At 32.9% G+C, this 20,819-nt stretch overlaps 1 long non-coding RNA gene across 1 annotated transcript; it reads right to left on the bottom strand.

The window, feature by feature from the left end:
* Positions 1-5,736: 5,736 nt before the first annotated feature.
* On the bottom strand, positions 5,737-7,388 carry LOC147387595 (uncharacterized). The gene is made up of 2 exons (XR_015171513.1): positions 6,098-7,388; positions 5,737-5,785 (listed from the first exon to the last, which is right to left on the bottom strand). It is a non-coding gene; the product is annotated as an uncharacterized LOC147387595 (long non-coding RNA).
* Positions 7,389-20,819: the final 13,431 nt, after the last annotated feature.

Raw genomic sequence — 20,819 nt, 5'->3', positions numbered from 1 at the left:
TATCTCAACTTCTTATGAGTGCTTGTTGTGTAAATTTATTTGTTTGGTAGGGTTTATGTGGGATTTTGGAGATATGGGTTTTGATCCATGAGAAATGGGAAAGCTTTTTTCTTGGGAGGGGTAATTGCTAGATTAGTTTTGGTTTGTTTTTTAAAATTCATTTTTCTTAGTCTTTGAAGGCTTATTGTTCTGTTTTGTGTAGCTTTTCTTTTATTTTTCTCATAATGTATTCTTCCAAGTGACTTCTAAGAATGAAGTGTATATATTTTAGGGAATTATTGAATGCTCTATGGTCACTGCTTGTATGAAAATATGGGTAAAGTAATTTAGATTTGTAAGTTTCATGAAATGCTAGAGAAGCAATGTTGGTATCCTTTTTTAGCTCACTAAACCATTTAGACACGAAGTAGGAAAAGGCAATGATAACTATTACTCTTTTTGGAGTAAACTAGTTATGGGTTTTATCTAAAACATTCAAAACGTGCTTATCAGACCTGAATCGATAGAACCCATTTTTGCTGCAATTGCTAAACTCATGGCCTAGACGAACACAATTTCGTATGGCTCCCATATAACTCTGCCTTGTGCAACTTGAACTTCTGTATCCAAATAAACCCAAATCAGGTTTGACTCTGGCACTTCTGAGCTATTTTTTGTAAGCTGGAGGCCCCATTTGAGTAGGTTACTTAAAGAGCATTGCTACTCTTTGGGGAAGTCTCTGGCCTCCACTCAGTCACAGTGACACTTTCCGTTGCGATACCCGCAATTGTTCTGACATGTATCACCATGTGGTGCTAATAGCCTTTTGAAGAAAGCTTCGCAGAGCCTTTTTTTTTCTTGATAGGAGAATTATGACTAGTTCTTGAAGGTAGGAGAATAATGACTGCTATTGTTGTGTTTGTGATAAAGATTTTTTTAATTAAAGAGGTTAATATTGTTGTGGTGATTTGTGTGGTAGTTGGGTCCTTGACGCTTATAGGGAGAAGTGGAGATGATGATCGATGGGGTTTGATTGATTTGGCTAGATAATTCATGGGGAAACTAGACTCCAAGAAGCATTACTTTTTACCTTGGTTGTCTGTTTTGGCTATCTATACCCATGTTCATGTATTCTATTACGACATCAGAACTAATGAAACTGAGATCTTCTACATGTTCCTACTTCTTATTAGTGTTTTTTTTTTAATCTTTTCTTCGATAGGGTTTATGGGGGATTTGGAGATATTGGTATTGAAGGTGTCAGCTTGTTAAGTTGGTAAAATCAGTCAGTGTTGATGCCACAACCTGGGTTCAAAATCCACCGTCACCCAACGTGCTTGTCTATCCAATAGTAAAAAAGAGATATGGGCTTTGATCCATAACAAATGGGAAAGCTTTTTTAGATGAGAGGGGAGATTGTGAGATTGTTTCTGGTATGTTCTATACAATTCATTTTTCTTAGTCTTCGAGGGTATATTGTTCTGTTTTGTGTCGTTTTACTTTACCTTATTATTATTATTTTTTTATCATTATGTAATCTTCAAAAAATGATTTCTAAGAATGAATTGTATACTTAAGGGAATTATTGAAAGTCCAATATCCACCTCTTGTATATATATTGATAGAGCAACTTAGATTTGTAGATTCCATGAAATACTAGAACAGAGATGTTGGTATCCTCTTTAACTCAATATTGTGGGCCCTTGTTTCTTATTTCCCAATAGAAGCAGGACCTAAATAGAAAGGGTTTTGATTTGGTCGGTTTTTCTCCCTACAAGATTCAAGTAAAAGAGGATGCATACTAATACCAGGTCAAAATAGTATTGAAATGTTTCCAAATTGACCCTTTCACACCTTTTCAAAGAGAAAAATGTCCCAAGCACCTCTCAGCTATGTTATAGAAGTTGAAGACCACAATTTCAATAGTTTACCCATTAAGATCTCATGGGCCACTGTTTCTTATTTTCCAAGAACAGAAGAACCTAAATACTATAGAAAGGATTGTGATTTGGTCAGTTTTATATGAAGTCAGAGCCATAGACAGTTAAATTCTTTCTTCCTAGAAGATTTAAGTAAAATAGGATGAATACCAAAACCAGGACAAAATAGCATTGAAATGTTTCCTCAATTGACCCTTTCATACCTTTTTAATAACACTTCCGTTGATATTCCTACAAATTGGACTCATATTGCCAACTAATAATTGGGTTAAGTTGTAGGCAATGATGCTCCTAACATGCTTTAAATACAATAAAAATGTTGAAAAACAAAAAAGATATCTTTAAAGTAGTTAAATCATATTATTATATCACCATTATAGCAATAACGTGGTGCTATAAGAGTAACGGAGATGAATGCAGAGACAATCCCATCATCTTTGCATGGGAATTGATGAACTAACCCTGTTGTAAGTCTGATCCTTCTGGTAATGCTTTCAATCCAAAATATATCTTTTCTTTCTTGAAATACGAGGTCCTGTTCATTGTTTGAGATTGATCACTGAAGGTAAGCTGGTCTCTGGTCTTTTATCATGTTCTTCTCGCTTCATTTATTTCCTCTTTTACTGTTTATATGAACGCTGTTGTCACCTATAGATATTGTTGAGAACAAACATTGCTTTTACAGATTCTGATGATCTATGTCTGAATTCACCATCATTTTTTGAAGGATTACTTGCATCTTGAGATATGGTTTCCAAGTTAATTGCTTATTAGTCGTTATTTAAACTGTCCTGTTCATTGTAAAACCTGAAAAGTGCTCTGAATTGCACTTTTTGTGGCTTACAAAGCACAATTCAAGACAGTAACTTCTTACTAGATTAGGAGATGGTTATTTACTAAATTTTTTATACATATTATGACAGTCTTAGGTGTTAATGTTTGTGGAATGGTATTGGTCAGAAAGGAGTATTGTTCATCATTTAGCACAGTGGAGACACTGGTCAAGCTCCCTTGGGTGGGGGGGAAGCACCCCGAAATAAAATTTTCCTAAGGATATTTTTGTAATTTACAGGTATTGAAAGGGTGTAATCTGTAACTGCGAATTTTCTTTTCATAGTGCAATCAGTGTGATCAGTGGACGTACCTCAATCTTGAGGGAACCACATAAAATCTGCATGTTTCTGTGTAATTGCATTGTTTTCTCGTTCTGCGTTGCTTTTGTTATTTTTTTTTCTTAACAATAGAGTGATTTTGATAACCTGAAAATCTGGAGTGATTGCCCTCTCTCATGGTTTTCGCCTCACAAATATAGTTCATTAATGCTGTTTATTATGGATGAAATTCATCTCGTTTACAATTTTCCCAGATAAGTGCATGAACTTGGTGAAAGCTGTACCCGGTGTCAAAGCAATATAGTTGGAAAGCCAAGGAAGGTAATTAAAGCAGAATTAGGAGTCCGTTGTTGAGGAAGATCAAGTGATGTTGCGCCCGAACTGAAGAACCAAAGTACTAGTAAGTGTATGAATAGCAAAGGTACTCTCGATCAAACCCTCTTTGAGCCAACTTGGTTAATTGTATGAATTTGAAGTTAATTAAGTATGAGATAGTTCTAATATTCTCTGATATTCCAAAGAGGAGAACAATAATCTAGCGTGTCACGTTGTCGCAGGAATTGACACTTGGTATGTATAGATAGAAGACACAATTGCCGAAGAAAGGTGATTTTTCACTTGTATGTTGCATCTGCATCTTTAGTCTGTACTCATTAGTTTCAATGAATAAATATCTATGAATTTCTCAGAGTTCTGTGCATTTTTCTTTCTTGTTCTTCATGGAGTTTCATTACTAATATTAACATTTTCAATCATGAATCTACATCCTCATGGGCTCTCTCAACTCAATACAAGGGTTGAAATTGGATGAGAAATCACCTTGTATGTTGAGTGTATGTAAATTCAGACATATTTTTCTCAAACATTCTATAGAAACGATTAAATCTAATGGTTGAGAATGTCAGATGGATTATGCTGATTTTCCATTTAAGATGATCTCTGGTGAGTTTGAATGTGTTGTGGCCATCTCCAACAGACTCTTTAAAATCGGTTGGCTCTTTACTTTAAAGAGTGAAAGGTGAAAAGTATGTCTGAGAGGGGAGGGGGGGGGGGGGGGGGGGGGGTTCGACTATAGAGAGCCTCCATGACTAACTATTTCAATGTTAAAAAATGAAAACACTTTCCTTCAACTATAGAGAGCCTCCATCATGACTAACCATTTCAATGTTAACAAATGAAAACACTTTCCTTATTAAGTAAAATTTTAGCACATCCATCTAAATTTTATGGAAAAACTCATATCTAAAAATAATATTTTTTTTTTCAAAATTCTTAAAATTTCATTCTTTACAAGTTTGTATAATCAGATCATGTTTTTAGATGCCAAGATGTGAGTTCATGAGCCTTTGTAGGATTTAGTAGATTTTAACAAATATTTATTTCTAAAATAAAATAATATTAAATATTAAAAATAGAGAAAGAAGTGTTGGAGTTAAATTTTACACTAGTTAAAATAACTTTTGGTACTTTTTTTTTTTTTCTTACCAAAGATGCTCTTTATTTTGAAAAACATTGTTGGAGACGCTCGATATTGTGCTTATAGATTGTCACTTAGATTAGTTCCAATTTTTTTCCCCTTGTGTCTAATATTGTTTTTTAGACAGACCCTCCATGTTTTGCTAAATACTTAAGATACCCTCATATTTTCAAATGGATGGCATACACCCCTTTACCTTGGTCTACAGTCTACACTGGAAGACTAATAGAAAATGACCTAAATGTCCTTATCTTCCTTTAGCCAAGAAAGACCATTCATATTTCTTCCAAAAATCTATCATCTTTAAGCAATTGATATCTTTAAGCAATTGATTCTCTGGGGTTAATTATTTTTAGTGATTCTATTGGCACACCAAGTTTTACTTACAACACACCAACCCTATTGAAATTAAACCAATGTTTACATATAGATTGTAGTGTTATAAGTAAAAGTGGGTTTGTTAATAGAAGCTCTTATTTTTGACCTAGTCTTCAATCCATTGTCCTCGACGTCATGTAGAAAACCCTTGATTTTCTACAAAAAAAATTCTATCACATGTACTTCTCAAAAATCCTATTAAGTTCTTGATGTTTAAAAAGTTGAACTGAATTTTAGGGAGTAAAAATAAGGGTTATTCTTGTCCAGAGGATGAAGGCGAGGGTGTTTGGGTCTTTTTCTATTCGTCTTCCAGCATAGAACAGATATAACTCTCTCTCTCTCTCTCTCTTCAAAAAGATAATCTTTCCATCAATGGAACCAGAGTATACTAATAATTATTCATTAAAAAACAAACACAGTAAAAGTTTACAAGATAACTATGAAGGAAAGCCATACAATGCTGACACAAGCACAAAGACAAGGAAACCCAGCTTATTCACTACAACCCACATCATTACTGCATCTCTTGTTCCATTTATATCTTTATCCCCTTAATGGCCACAGGTGCAATCCACACAAGTGCAGTTCGGTCCACACTTGCAATCGTGCTCGGCCACTGGAGCCCCAAACGAGGCACCATCATAGTAGCTGCAAATACAAGGCAACAATAATCATCACGACATGTTAGAATCTCGTGAATGTGAACTTTACATATTTTAATTGAAAACATTGGGTATGTCTATAATCAAGTATAAGCGATGAAGGAATTACAACAGTGATTTTGTTATAAGACACTGGTTTCAAAATCATGATATAAACTGAGGTGTCAAAATTTCAGCAATGAAATATACCTCTTCTCAGTCACGATGACATCGATGCCATAGCTGTTACCTTTCTTCCTGCAAGAGCCAAACAGATAATTTAGCTGATCATTCAACCTATTGATCAACAATTACATAAGAATATTAATGGGATGTTTTATCAGCCAATTTAATAGCTTTCAAACATCGCTAATACAACTGATTACATCATAGCTTTTATTTCCTTATTTCATCCCAAGTTTTCAACAAAGGAGGAAAAAAGATCATCATCATTATTTATGCCTTATCAAAATGATTAGGGGATCAGTACTATTTCACCATTCAACTCTATCTAGACTCATATCTTTAGTCCTGTGCAATATAATTACGCCCGAGAGACAAAACACTTACACACACTGGCTTTTGTCAGCACAGTCGCAGTTTCCGCAGGTTGACATAGTTGGTGAGAGGTTAAAAGATGGCTCTAATTAAGGATGGAAAGTTTAATGGACTTCAAGAAAGAACGCTCGCTTGTTCTTGCTATACCTTTGGAATGAGTAATTGTGTTTGGTATTTATAGACAAGAGGTGCAATGGTAGTAGTAATGGAAGAGCACACGCCTCTCTAAGAGCCCCACCCGAAGGAATCTCAATAATGGTGGGGATGACCTCTTATTGTCCTCTCATGTCAACTTCATTTCCCTTGAAGATATCTCTCCTCTCTTTCACACACACATTCACATATAATAAGAGAACCACTCGCCCATGCTTATCTTCACTCTTGGTTGGATTTCATTTTTTTCAATAATAATAATAATAATTCAAGGGCCTGTTTGGGGGGTATAGGGTTGCGAGAGTTTTAGTTGAAGTTAACATCAAGCATTTGTACTCCAAATGAATCATACTATGAGTCATCATAGCTATTCAACATGGAATGTAAACATCATTCACCATAAGGTGGTTTGAGTGTATGGTCGGTCTAGGCTATCGAGACATTGAGTGGTCAAAGCAAAGTTGGATGGCCAAAGTTATAAAATGTTAGGAGTATTAAGTATGATGCCATGTAATAAGGTGTATTACACAATATACCAAATCATCCTCATGTGAGGATTGGGATAAATCTCATATTATAAGAAATCTGATTAAGTTATGATTGGTTTTGATTATATTAGGATTAGAACTGATGAATTTATTTTTCTATATAAACCTTATTTGCATTGATTGTAATTCGTGGGGTTTTCCATCCAAAAGACAATAATGAAATTGAGTTAGAGGAATTGCAAAGCGGATACTGACTCTACCCCTCGGTTGCGGATTCCACTCGATCGACGACTGATTCAACAAGCTCTACTGACGGAAACTTGTCTAATGCTGCTTCATCAACAGAAGAATAAACCGAATCCAAAGCTTATGATTCAACTTATTCAACTCGATCAACGGATTCAAGAGCTGCAGCGTCAAGCGAGTAAAGATATCCGCGTCAATCGACCTGCAAGACCCAGCCCAGCAAACACATAGTAAGCATCTGAGCCTGCCTTAAAGAAAGTTTAGTTCCGTCTCGCGCAGTTCCAGGATCCGTGAAAAGGCTTAAACTCCAATTCGGTTTTCGAAACTGGCCCTAAATGATTGTGACCACATAATTTAAGCCCAAACTTGAACTGTCGTGAGAAGTTCATAAATTACCACATCAATAGAGTGCTGGATATATTTTGCAAATTAAGCATAGACACTTAAGCTCATGAGATTCATGGACTGAAATCAAATTAAGAAAAATATCATAATTACTGTCTCTAGATTGTGTTGTTATATGAGTACAACCAAGTTCGGAATTGTAGGCTGATTAAGGGCTGTCATGGATCAGATCAGGTCAATTTGGGACCAATCCAATAGACCTTGGCGTCAAATTTAGCCCCTTTTTCACGTAATGTCAGATCTTAATTTGGGACCAACCCAATAATTAAGGATTAGATCAGATCAAACCCTTGTTAGATGGGTATTTTTTATCGGATCTCAATATTAAGATCCAAATTCAATCCGATTGGTTTGGATAAAATCAATCCGATTTCTTATACAAAATACTCTCCCAACCAATCAAAGCGATTGCAGTATGATCTATTAACTATAAATCGGATCTACATGAATTCAAACCAATAAGTTAGACAATTTAACTTTCCAAATATCATGTTAGTATAATTAAAATATTTTTTGTATGTCATATGTACTCTTGGGTTAAAATTATGGTTCACTTATATTCCAGGACATGTTCCAAACACGTAGCACATATGCTCTTCAATTCAAACCATCCAAATGTGAGGTTATTCTTTAGCTAAGACATACTTTATCAATGGCACCAGTAAAAATATAATTCAACATTTTCCTTAAGAATAATGCTGAAGTGACCTCAGGCTGTAACCTCATATCGATGCTTCTTATTGACATACAATGAGAAGCATCTATGGTTCCCATACAGTTTCACGTCAAGAAGTGCAATATGAGGTTCCAACTTGAGGTCACTCTAGCACGACTCTTTCCTAAAAGCCAAAATTTGGTTGGAAATCCACACACACACACAAAAGGAAAAAAGAAAAGAAAAGAAATCACAGCATTTAACAGTCGAATAGATTTGTCAGACCAAATATCAAATGGCCCTGAATCCCAGGCCTATTAAATATGGTCCAATTGATACTAAGTAGTTTTTGGATATCAAATGAACCTCTTCATGCTATTTTGCAATTGAGCAGGCAAGAGGGTAATAAATTTTACTATTATCCATTGAAATAATTTATGGTCCAATTGTCACTAAGCAATTTTTGGATATCAAATGGTCCCCTTCAAATTATTTTGCAATTGAGCAAGCTACACATTCTATGTGCATGTTGCTTGGTTAAAGACTCCTCAAGAAAATGGGTTCTTGTTAGGACATATTTTGCTATCTTTTCTAAAGAATTTTAAAAAATAAAATAAAATAAAATTTTATTTTTATTATTATTGTAGATATACTATTTCAAATGCATTAATAAAATATCTAAGGATACTTTCATAATTTAAAGAATTTATTTAAAGTGAATTTCAGTCACTAATACTAAATTTTGCAATAACAGGCGATGTTTTAGCCGAGTGTTTGAATTGTAATTTCTATGTTATGTATGTCCCTATATAATCAATTTATTAATGGCTATCATTATAGGCATAAAGATAAAAGAAAATGAGGTCTTCTTCTTTGTTTCCTTCCATTGGAGTTGCTTCTAATTGTAGCCGACCATCTTTTCAAATCTTTGTCAAATAAAGCATCACCTTAGGTTAAGTCTAGCTTTCTATCCACACAGTGACAAAGGCATCATGGTGGTCCTCACTCTTCTCCACTTGCTCTAATATGTCAAAATCAAACTTTACTTGGATTGCAGTGTGACCCTTGGCTCTACCCCACTTGAAAAGGGAAAAACTTCGAAGCACCAGTCCCGCTTCAAAATTTTAGTCGAACTCACTCGTTAGGATTACACATAGCATCTCCAAGAAGGTATTCCAAATATTAACCAAAAAGTAAGGATCTGAAATAAATACAAAAAGCTATGTGTCGTGCTACGAGGAGGGTTCCTCCAAAATTTTGTGCTCATGACAACTAAAATCACAAGACACTTAAATACACTCACTGACGTGTTAGTGTATACGGAATCATAAATCTCGAGGAAAAACCTATGACTCCGTGCACACTACCATGTCAATGAGTGTATTTGTTTTTGAATTAGTTTAGCATGGCTCTAATCTAACGTTGAATGTGCACAGAGCCGGGTATTTTTTTCCTCAAGATAAATCTAGGTCAGTTGAGTGTAGTTGAGTATTTTTTTAAATTAGTTTAGTATTATTCTAAAATTATGTGCTAGATGATGAATCAATGGCATCATGCGCAATGTGTATTGAAAAAACAAATAAAATCCAAACACTTTAACTGTTCATAAATTTAATCTCCGCTAACCAATCAATCACTCTTGCTTTTTCAAAACATGTGGCATGCCATTGGTTCTTCAGCTTAGCACATAAATTTCAAAACAACAAATCTTTGTACCACACCTAGCAGCATGGCCATGCATCTCAAAATAAAAAGAAATTTCCTCGAGATATGTGTGTTGTACACTTGAGGAAAATCGATGGTTCTCTGTAACAACTGCAGAAGGTAGTGTTGTAGGAAGTCAGTGTAGCACGGCTTTTGCAATCCGAATACCACCCACCTAGCTATCAACGAAGAGAGATTTGCTGTTTTGAAATTTATGTGTTAAGCTAATGAACCAATGGCATGGCGCCATGTTTATTGAAAAGAAGCAAGAGTTATAATATTCGGGATAAAATTAATTTCCTCAATATATGAGTGTTGTACACTTGAGGAACATCGATGGTTTTATGTAAGTGTTGTAGGAAGTCATTGTAGCACGACTGTTTAAAAAATGCAAAATTGACTTGAAATAACAGCCAGTGTGCAGAAAACCACATATCTATGTTTTTTTTAGATACAGGTGTTATACACTCGAGGACAATCAACAGTTCTCTGCACACTTGAGTGCTATTTCGAGTCGGTGGAGCAAGGCTCATTTGGATTTTGCTTGGCGTGACAGGTTCCTAGATTAAGTCTCAGCTTAATGTGAGGAGCTTGCATGAATCTAATAATGCAAAATCTATCGAGACCAACATGTCCTAAAAGGTTTAAGTTTGCCATTTTCTTGAAACTGGTTTGAATTCCTTTCCCTTGAAACTGGGTCGTGGGATGACGCTCAATCAGCTCACTAAAACCATGTAGGAACTTTGGTGGATTTATACACAAGCATTCAACTTTAATCACGACTTAATTGATGTCAAGTACACATGTATGATATAAAACATTACGTGATATTTTAAATTTTTATGAAAGTAATCGTATGTTTTTTTTTTATAATTTTCTTATAGTTTTAAATTCCAAACATGATTTGAAAAAAATTATCTTAAAATATGTTAATCGTTTTTCTACATTATCATATTACCTCCTTGTTGTAGTGTGCAAGTGCTTCCCCCTATTCATTTTTTTTTTTTCCCTAAATAAGAAATTTTTTGTATTAATAAGAATAAGAATACAGAGGAAAGACCCTTAAATTACATGTCCAAAGGAAGGAAAAGCCAATTGATATCCCTCGAAAGCTTTCTTTAAAGAGTAGGGAAGAACTGTATAGCTCGCAAATAATGTATTTCGCCTGGACTCCATTCCAAAATTTGTAAATTGTCAGCCACTGAATTCCTTTCCCACCATATGCTTGACTAACAATAAATGAAGTTTTGGATATATAATAAACTTAAGCATCTATATAATAAAATACAACTGCATAGCCTATTATTACAATAATTATGGGGGGAGTGGGGGGTAAATGTCCCATCAAAGGGAAGTGGATTGATCAGGGTCTAGAAAGTTGTTTCTAGAACCCTAATTACATAGACTTTATCAATGAATTGAATATTAAATTCTCTTATTAGACATAATGCATGATTAGTCTATATTTATCATAGTTTTAAATTTAATTATGTAACTCAGAACTAATTACTGTTATTTACGTGTAATATGAATGATTCGCGAAGTTTCAAGGTGAATCGAAAAAATCCAAAGTTACCATTATGATTTAGGATCCAAAACAAGACCGTGGGCCAAAATTGAAGTCAATTGACCAAAACTTTAGTGTGGTGCCATGGTCAACGATGGTGACGTGATCAACGAAGAAGGTCAAGCCTCGAATTTCGTACTGAAGTTTGGTGGTTGAACACTATCCGTAATAGACTATTTTTAGTATTTTTTGTAAACACGGAATGTCTCCAAAACCCTAATTTTCACAGAAAACCTTAATCTAGTCTCTTTATAAATAGAAGACCAGACCAATGGGCATTTCATCTCCAATCTCCCCCGGAAGTCAACTTGTCTTTTTCTCTTCTTTTAGTTTAGGTTTTTATTATTTTTCTGTCTTAGTTTTACTAAAGTTGTAAGGAGGTCATGTCGGTTTAAGTCAAGAAGTAATAAAGATAATTTTTTTTTCTCATCTCTACTTTTTTTTTTCATGTTTTATTTATTTTGCATTTTATTGTTCTTGCAATGACTGTTGGCTAAATATCAGATAGGTGGGTTGAGGAAGTCTGAGTAAGATTTGTCAGTGTTTTGATTGTTCTCGAAATTGCTTCATAGCTTTATTGTGATAATATTAGATTTGTATTATTAGGTTAATCATTGAATGTTTTTCAAAGTTCTGATGTTTCTTTCTTTGATTAGTTCAAGAAAAATCATATTTTACAGAGAACAGTCAATATTTATCTAATAATCTCGGCCTTAGTTATTGAAATAGTGTAGATTTTTATTATTAGGTTGAATATTAAATGTTTTTTATAGGTTTGATGATTTCTTTCTTTGATAAGTTCAAGAAGAATCATGTTTTACAGAGAACAGTTAATATTTATCTAATAATCTTTGCCTAAATTATTGCATACTTTTAATCTTGTTTATATTATAATTGCTTGATTTTTCGAATAACAAACATTAACTTTGTTTAGTGGATCGAAATAAAAAGAGAATTAGAATTCACTAATAAAACTTGTGAATGTGGATCCAATTGATTTATACTTTTCTATCATATTTTTTTTTAGTTTTTATTTCAGTAGTTTATTTTAGATAAATCCCATTCAAAAATTATTTTTTAATTGTTTCCGTAAACTTGAATTGGATTGGAAGTAAAAATACTTTGGATTAACGTTGTCTCTGTGGTTCGACCTTTTTTTGCCAATGTTTTATTTTGTTCTTTCCTCTCAACCCCCTTCCTTTTATTAATAATATCTTTCCAATTTTACTATCTTTCCTCTTTTACTCTTTTTCAATAATCTCTCTATAATTTTATTATTATTTCTCTTTTACTTTTTTTTAATCTCAATTTTTTTAAATAATAACTCTTTAATTTTATTATTATTTTATTTTTACTCTCTAACTTTAGCGAGGATGGCTGCCGTACCGACGAACTCTAGTTTTTCCACAAATGGGAAAAGTCAACAATTAATAATTATCTCAATACTATGCAATCATGCCATATGAGAATGTACAACTCGTTCTAGGAGGTAGGGATGTTAATGGATCGTGTCTATCAAGATAAATCTGGGACACCATCAATCCGATAATTGGAACTATAACTAAGAAGACAAAAAGATTGGTGTGAGCTTATTGCATACAAAACAACTATGCAAAGCGTCGATGGATGGACACGACGTCATATCTGCACTTGTAGTCTTATATTGACGATTTAAAGTTATTTTTGTCTAGTTGAAGAATTTATTTCATGACTCTTTGAGTTGATTCGAATAGTTGGATCCATCAAGCTGTTTTGGTAAAGTTGTTATTTATAAGAAATAATATGGCCATCTTGACGCATAAACAACATTTTTTCTCTCCTTGGGAGTCCAACCAACTACACAAATAATGCCCCACTTTCAATACATTTTTTAGGAAAACTCAAAGGGATCGGAACACAAATGAACATTTTCCAACTTTATATAGCATCCGAACAGTCAAAATTAAGGACTCAAGTAAATCACATGATTTTTAAAGAATTGGGATCAGGGAGATAATTAAAATTCGAAATCCAACAATCATGATGTATCCTAATGATGTGATTACAATGTGAAAACTAAAAATTTTGACAAGAAAATTCGACGGGCAAAAGCCCACAAACTTTAAAAAGCGAATTTTGATGATCCCCAATTCGACGGCTTGGAACCATCAAATTTCTCCCATCCTCCATTAATTTAACGATTTCAATTCGTCCAAAAAAAAAAAAAATTTTGACTCCTTGGTTCATCAAATTTTATAAAATTTGACGGCCTTGGGCCATCAAATATAAGATTTTTTCACGTTGTGGATATTTCATCCACATACATGTTTTTTGCCAAAAGGATACACAATAATGAAGTTATAGGTGCTTTGCGGTAGGGACTAGATATCAATAAAGCGTTCCTTTAGACATGAGCAATCCTTCTACCAAAAGATCTACTTTTCGATCGATGAACTACTCCTATCGATATCTTACCTCAAAGTTTGCTCTTTGCTTATCATAGTTGGTTGATGGGACGATGGTTTAAGGATAATAGGGAAAACTTCCTCCTCTCAATTAGTCTAAATTGAGCTAACAAATTAATGTTATTAGGTGCTATTTGTTTGTGTTATTTTTCAGTGTTTATTGCTGAAAAAAAAAATCAATACTTTTTGTCAAAATAGCGCATTTGTTTACTCTATATTTTCAGCGTTTATTGCTGAAAATAAGTGAAAAAAATTCAGCATTATTTTGATGCTTAATTTTTGTGATGAAACGATAAGCACTTTGCTTTTTTCGGCACGAACAAATATGCCATTATACTTAAAATGATATTACCTCTTATATCCCATGCATAAATATATAAGCACCCTTCAAAATTAATAAACCCACACCATGGCCAAATTGTTTTTGTTTTATATGAGTTAAAAGTTTTGGAATGAGTTGATTTTTGGTAAGGATGATCTCTACAATGAGGAGATCATCATCACTAAAAATCAGCCCATCTTGAAATTTCTAACCCCATCAAAATAAGTTTAAGAACTGTAAATCATGCATTTTATTTGTGTAAATCAATTTTGACGTGTTTAGAAGTTTTGGAAAGGGCTGATTTTTGGTGAGGATGATCTCTAGACCATATAGATCATCATCATCAAAAATTGGCTCATTCAAAAAACTTTAACTCATATAAGGAAAAAAAAAAAATTGACTATGGTGTGGGTTGCCCTTATTAATTCATGGGGTGCTTTTATAATTACACATCCCTTTCCATCGAAAATTATTTATCCAAAATTAAGTTCTTTTAATGTTGATTTCAAATTTTGGTAACTTCTATGACATTATTGTGAGATTTTAGAAATAAAAATTATTATTTAGAAATTGAAAATTTGAGTATTACTTATTATTTAAAAATGAATTGTATTTTAATTTTATAAAAAATAATATATTTTATTGTGTTTGATAAGAAATAGGCATTTGAAAGATGCAAACAATGTATAATATGATTGTAAAGGTAAAAAAGATAATTTATCAATTTTAGCAATGTGTAACATGATTATGCAAATTTAACACTTAATTTTAATGAATTCAACACTATTTTGACATCTAAACATATAACTTTTTCAGCACTTAAATTTGGAGCTTATAAGTTTTAGCATTTAATGCTATTCAACACTTATTTTTTTCAGTCTAACAAATAATACCTTAAAAAAAAAAAGAGGGAATAAATTAATTGTTACTTCTAAGAGGTGTAACAACTAACAAAAGTAAATATGTCATATGAGGACTTTTAATTAAAGTAAAACAAATATTTCTTATGGAGTCCAATGCAACTAAGGCAAAAATGAGTATTGAGTACACTTTATTTTTATCCACATTTGTATTTTCTTTTCTACTCCAACAATGAAATAATGAAGAATTTTTTAATTTTACAAAGAAAGTAACAGAAGTAGCATTTGGACTGAAATGCCCTCGTCCGAAACCTTACTTAATAGGCTGAAATGAAACAAGGTTTCTTACTATTCTTACAAAAAATTGTCTTGTGTATTTGGAATCCACTATTCATGTTGGAAAAAAGGATCAATTGACTGTGTTTCAAATTCACAAAATTGAAGTTGATTACTAAATTTAAAACAGTTGAATCTATAAAAAATAAAAATAAAAAAAATCATTTAAAAGAAAAAACTGATCTAAAATAATGTTAATTGTTCCAAACTGATGAGCAACTATTATTTTATTATTTTTTAGCACGGGTCTAAGTCTGTAAGATACTAATAATTCTACCATCTATGAAATAGATAAAATGAACAATGTCTTTAACAATTGACTTAATAATTTCTTTTTTTATAAGTTTCATTTGTTATTTAATTTCTATTTCCATGATGTGGATCGGAAATAAATATTTTAATTGAGTCGATACAGGAAGGAAATTTCACAAGTGAGAAGATATAAGTTATCAATTAAAGTCTTGTAAGTGGTTACATTTTCTTTTATTTTTATATGCTATTTTTCTTCTTTGTTTTTCTTTCATTATTTTAATTAATGCATGAGATGTATTAATTTAATGTATGTTGTTCTTTCAATATTTGGGTGTAATCATATGCATGGGATCCCATTAAAACTCCGTAGTTCAGTGTGTTTGGACGAGAATAATAATAAAATGGGTGACCTCTTGAAAATTCCTCGTATTGCACCCTTCCCTAATGATAAATTACACAAAAAATTGTTCTCTCTTTGCTTCTTTGTATGGGATTTTTTGTTTTTCCGTAGCTCAAGGAGTACCCGCACCTTTGATATTAATCTACCTGGGGCTGCATGCACCATCCAAAACCTTCTCACGTGTTACGGCACTTACGGAGCCACATTTCCATGGAGGGGCATGCAGAGATTCGAAGACATGACCTGAAGAGCTAGCAAACCCAGCGAAAGAATTGTATCTCCACCTTATCTAGTCATTCAATTAGTCTAGATCCACTAAACTATAAAGCTCTCAAGTGGACAAAAAATAAGGTTTTTGTTGAGATTAGGATTTTATTTTTATGTTTCAAATATTAAAGTTTATTATTAATTGTTTCTCAGCTTAGGGTTATTCATCTTATCTGGCAAAGATATATTATGTAAAATACCAAGAGATAAACAATATACTTTAATTTGATTTTACTCTATCTTGGTTACCACTAATAATTTTTTTCAACCCTCTTTGGAAGCAAAGATCTTGGTTGTCATGCTTTGCTAATGAGGTTTGCTAATTCTACTTGGTGGAATGTACACGTGTTTTGAAACGGGTTCACTCTTCCCTATGGCAGGCTTCACTTTGATACAACAGTGTTTTGAAACTGATTACATGCCCCTCATAACCCTCAATCTTCTCTAATAAATCACAAGAATGACAATAATGCCCTTTTTTAATTTGTAGCCAAAACCATGATCTTTTCCCCCAAAAATAATCATCTTCTAGCTCACATTATTTTTCAAGGAGTTAGCAAAATAAGCTGTGAAATCATCTTATTTTTTGAGACAATACACATTTCTAGACTATTAATTATAAAAAAAAAAGTTTTGGTTCACAAGTTATTTTTTAAAAGATTAAAGAACTATTATTAAATATAGTAAATGTCTTTAATATTAATATTGTGTAAAATACCAATTTTGACCATGTTATCCTAAGGTTTGAAATACCATTGTTTTTCCCCTTAAAACCAATCACATCTTCAACTGCTGATATTTTTCTTTCTTCAAAACAATCATATTCAACCTTAAGATATTATATCTACTTCAACCTTCAAACCTTAAGGAAAGATATGATTTTTCGGGGACAGAGAAAATGATAGACTTTTGAGTAAAAAGCTTGTAGAGGACAAAATACTATGAACATTGAAAAAAATTCATTTTTCATCGTTGAATTTTAATTTTAAGTTTGGGAGTTATTTGGAAGTTCGATAGCCGTCCATACTCAAAACCTTAAATCAAGCTCTTTTGAATTTTTTTTTTTTTATATATGAAACTAGGGGGGGGGGGGGGTGCTGGGGGGTTGGATTGCTAACGTGGAAAGTGTTTTGCTTAAAGATAAGGTTAAATGTATTAAAAGTAATTTACCATATAAATTAAACAGCTTGAAGAAACAAAATTGACAGTTTTTAAGTTAGAGATTAAGATTAGGGTATTTAGGTAATTTAGAATTAATCTATAAGAGAAGACCAAGGACAAGGGGGGAATTGTTTAGGTCCGTCCTTCTAACTACCATTCTACCAACTCTCAGGCCACAATTATCTAGGCAGGTTGCATGCCCTTACGTACTCAGCCTACATCTTGTGGACAAACAAAATCCAAACCTGGTCAAGGATTGAGCAACATTGAGTCTGTGAAGAGAACATCTGAGGCCCAAAAGAGGCCATGATTAACGATGGAGCCCATATCCGAGGCTGTATTAAGACCATTATAAGGCCTAACAAAGGTCATTTGATCATAACAGACCTAATCAACGTTGAAGAATACCAGTTGTGGAAACCACTCTTATACAATTTTTTGAGTGTGCACAATGGAAATCCAACAATGTCTCATTCTCTTTGTGTTAGGCAATTTTCAATTGGAATTCCAATATAACACTTTCATATCATATATGGTACAAGCAATGACACTTTAAAACCATGCCGTGTTGGACTCCTTATGTTATTACCAGTCCCTCACTACAGGAAAATTGAAAGTTTTGACAGAAAAAATTGACAGACCTAAGCCCACAGATTTTAGAAATTGAATTTTGATGATTTAGGACTGTCAAAATTCGTGATATTCCCAGATTTAACGGCTTAGAATTGTCGAATTTCTCCTATCATTTATTAATTTGACAGTTTCAGCTCATTGAAAACAAAAATTTGACAATGAAAAATTCGACGTCAATTCAACCCTTTTGTCCGTCGAATTTTATGAAATTTGACAGCCAAGGACAGTCAAATTTGGGCTTTTTTCACATAGTGCTTACAAGAATGTATATGAGAGGAAATTGGGATAGAAAAATCAAAATCTCCCACTGCCTTAATCAATTCGACTAACTTTGATTAGTCAAATTCACTGATTACATGTCAACTCCTCAACATTCAATTTCAATTGATAATCAAACAATTCTTCAAAACTCACAATTCTTTTTTGTAGTAAGTCTTAATTTTCGACATCCATAGAGCAATAGAAATTGTCTTTTTATTATTCTGGCAGAGAGAGATTTTCTATAAGTGCTTGAGATATAACATATATCATATAATTAGTGTACCACATCAGAACACTGTGTAAAGGGAGAAAAAAATATAGTATTTAAGTCCAAATTATTATTAATTTAGAATTTTCTAATTGGGATTCTAGAACCATTTTAAAATTCTATACTTTTCCAAAGAAATAAGTTAGTTACAATCTTTTTTATATTTTATATTTATTAGAATTTTCAATACAAATCTATTTTGGACTCTTGTATTATCATCCAATTTTTTTCCTTTAAAATGAGAGCCCTTATATACTCACATTAGCAATCGATAAAAGCTGTGTTGTTCCCTGATTTGTACTCAACAAAGACTTCATTAAAATGTAGTAAAAATAGTATGGCATTACCTATCATAACCGTTCTGCTGTTTTGATTGAACTTAGATAGTTATGACATTAGAAATGGAAACATCCTATCTTAGTATTTTTAAAAATTTAGTTAGTTTCTTAGCAGTTCATTATTATTATATCTGACATTGAAAATAGTAGTTAAAGTTGTGTCATATTCCTCTTTGTATGTAAGGAACAAGGATATCATCATCGTCATCAAAGCCTTATCCTAAAAATTTGAGGTCATCTGAATGAATCCTCTTCCTCCATTCAATTCTATTCAAGTCCATGTCTTATGTTAATTTTAATGTATTTATATTTGCTCTCACTGACTCAATCCACATTCTTTCTGATATTCCTCTCGGTCTGTTAAAACCTTCTAATCGGTCTTCATGGCACATGACCCAAACATATGAATGCACTTTCCGTTAGTTTATCACTTATTGTAGCCACTCCTACATTTTTTTGGTAGATTTAAGTGTGAAAGTAAGGTTTTGATCCCAGTTATGCGGTATTACCATGCAGATACTTTACCATCTCACCCAGGTGGCACCTTTTATTCATATATATTCCCGAATTCATTCACTTCTAATTCTATCATTCTAAGTTTTACCCATTATCCATCTCTACCATGCTCAATTGTGCACACGTTTCTTGATTGCCCAATATCAGGCTCGATACTCAAATGTTAAATTATGCAAGAGAGTAAAAAAATCCAGGCTCAATAGTCAACTCAAAACTAACTAACATGAACAAAATGGCTAAGAAATATTCATGGACAAGCATCGTCGTCAACTTATGAGTTATCCGAAATATTGGCATTGATAACATGGATCATAGTTCGCCTTTCAACTCTATCCAGAAGTATATCTTCTATCAAGGCATGTGTCTTCAGATCATTCCTTACTTTTAACATCACTTTATTGAACCTTCAACTTGTACCAAAACATTCCTCATTGGTGCTGTTATTATTATCATATAAAAAGTATATATTCCAGAAATGCTTCAAAATAGTTTGATCATCATATTCTACACCTTATTGAGAGAACTAGTTGGCACATAAACTTATTACATCAACAAGCCTACAGTCCAATGCCCCTCCTAGAACTCGACAAAAAAAGACTGGAATTTACCTGTCAATTTAAAAAAAATGAAAGATCTAGAAAATAATACCAAGGATTGGGAAAACTACCATGGATCCGAATTCCTTTACTGCTGGCTATCAGAAGATATTGTCAGTCCACCGTTAACCTGGCTCCTGAAAGGAACACATAATAAGTAGCCTATTAGCTTCGACTCCATCTTCTTGAAGGCTTACAAGTCTTTTACAAAAATCACCAATTAATACTCAAAGGATATTTCTAGAAAAGTTATTGCTCCTCATAAGAAAGGTTGTGGAAAGGAATATTTATTTGGAGAAATAACAGTGCGCTAGCAAATAGTAAATGAATTAGTGTCAAAAGTTTGTATGTCTGTTTATTGGTTTATGTAAAGTTCAAGATTGTGAAAGTAATGCATCTGAGTAAAATTTGTCAATCTAAAATGTGACACAATTAATAATGCACACTAGATTTCATATATGCATGTCAAGGTTTCCCAATGAAATTTCCAGATAGAAACTCTGTGGTTCAAGTAATTCGACGAGTCAACTTTACAAAGTCAGATTGATGTGGAATGTATCAACAATACATGTACTCATTATTTGCTTTAATTTGCAAAGACCCTACCAATATCTTCCTCGATTTGCACTTTGTCTACACACAAATGTCATAACATGGAAAAGATTGAAACCTGTTCAAAGGAATATGTGAAGAGAAGATAGACAGTAAAGAGTGGATTAGGTGGGAAAATATTGGAACTTGTTTTGTTATTGAGAAGAAAAAAATCTTAGAGATCAAAAAAATAATAAATAGCCAAGAGACTAAGTTATGTTTGTGTTGGAAACAGTAGACATCTGGAGTTTCAAGGTATCATCACTCCCTA

The sequence above is a fragment of the Akebia trifoliata genome, chromosome 13 (assembly GCF_017979445.1).
Source record: "Akebia trifoliata isolate Shusen 1 chromosome 13, ASM1797944v1, whole genome shotgun sequence".
NCBI classification, from domain to species: domain Eukaryota; kingdom Viridiplantae; phylum Streptophyta; class Magnoliopsida; order Ranunculales; family Lardizabalaceae; genus Akebia; species Akebia trifoliata.
This window is presented reverse-complemented; position numbering and strand designations above follow the sequence as displayed.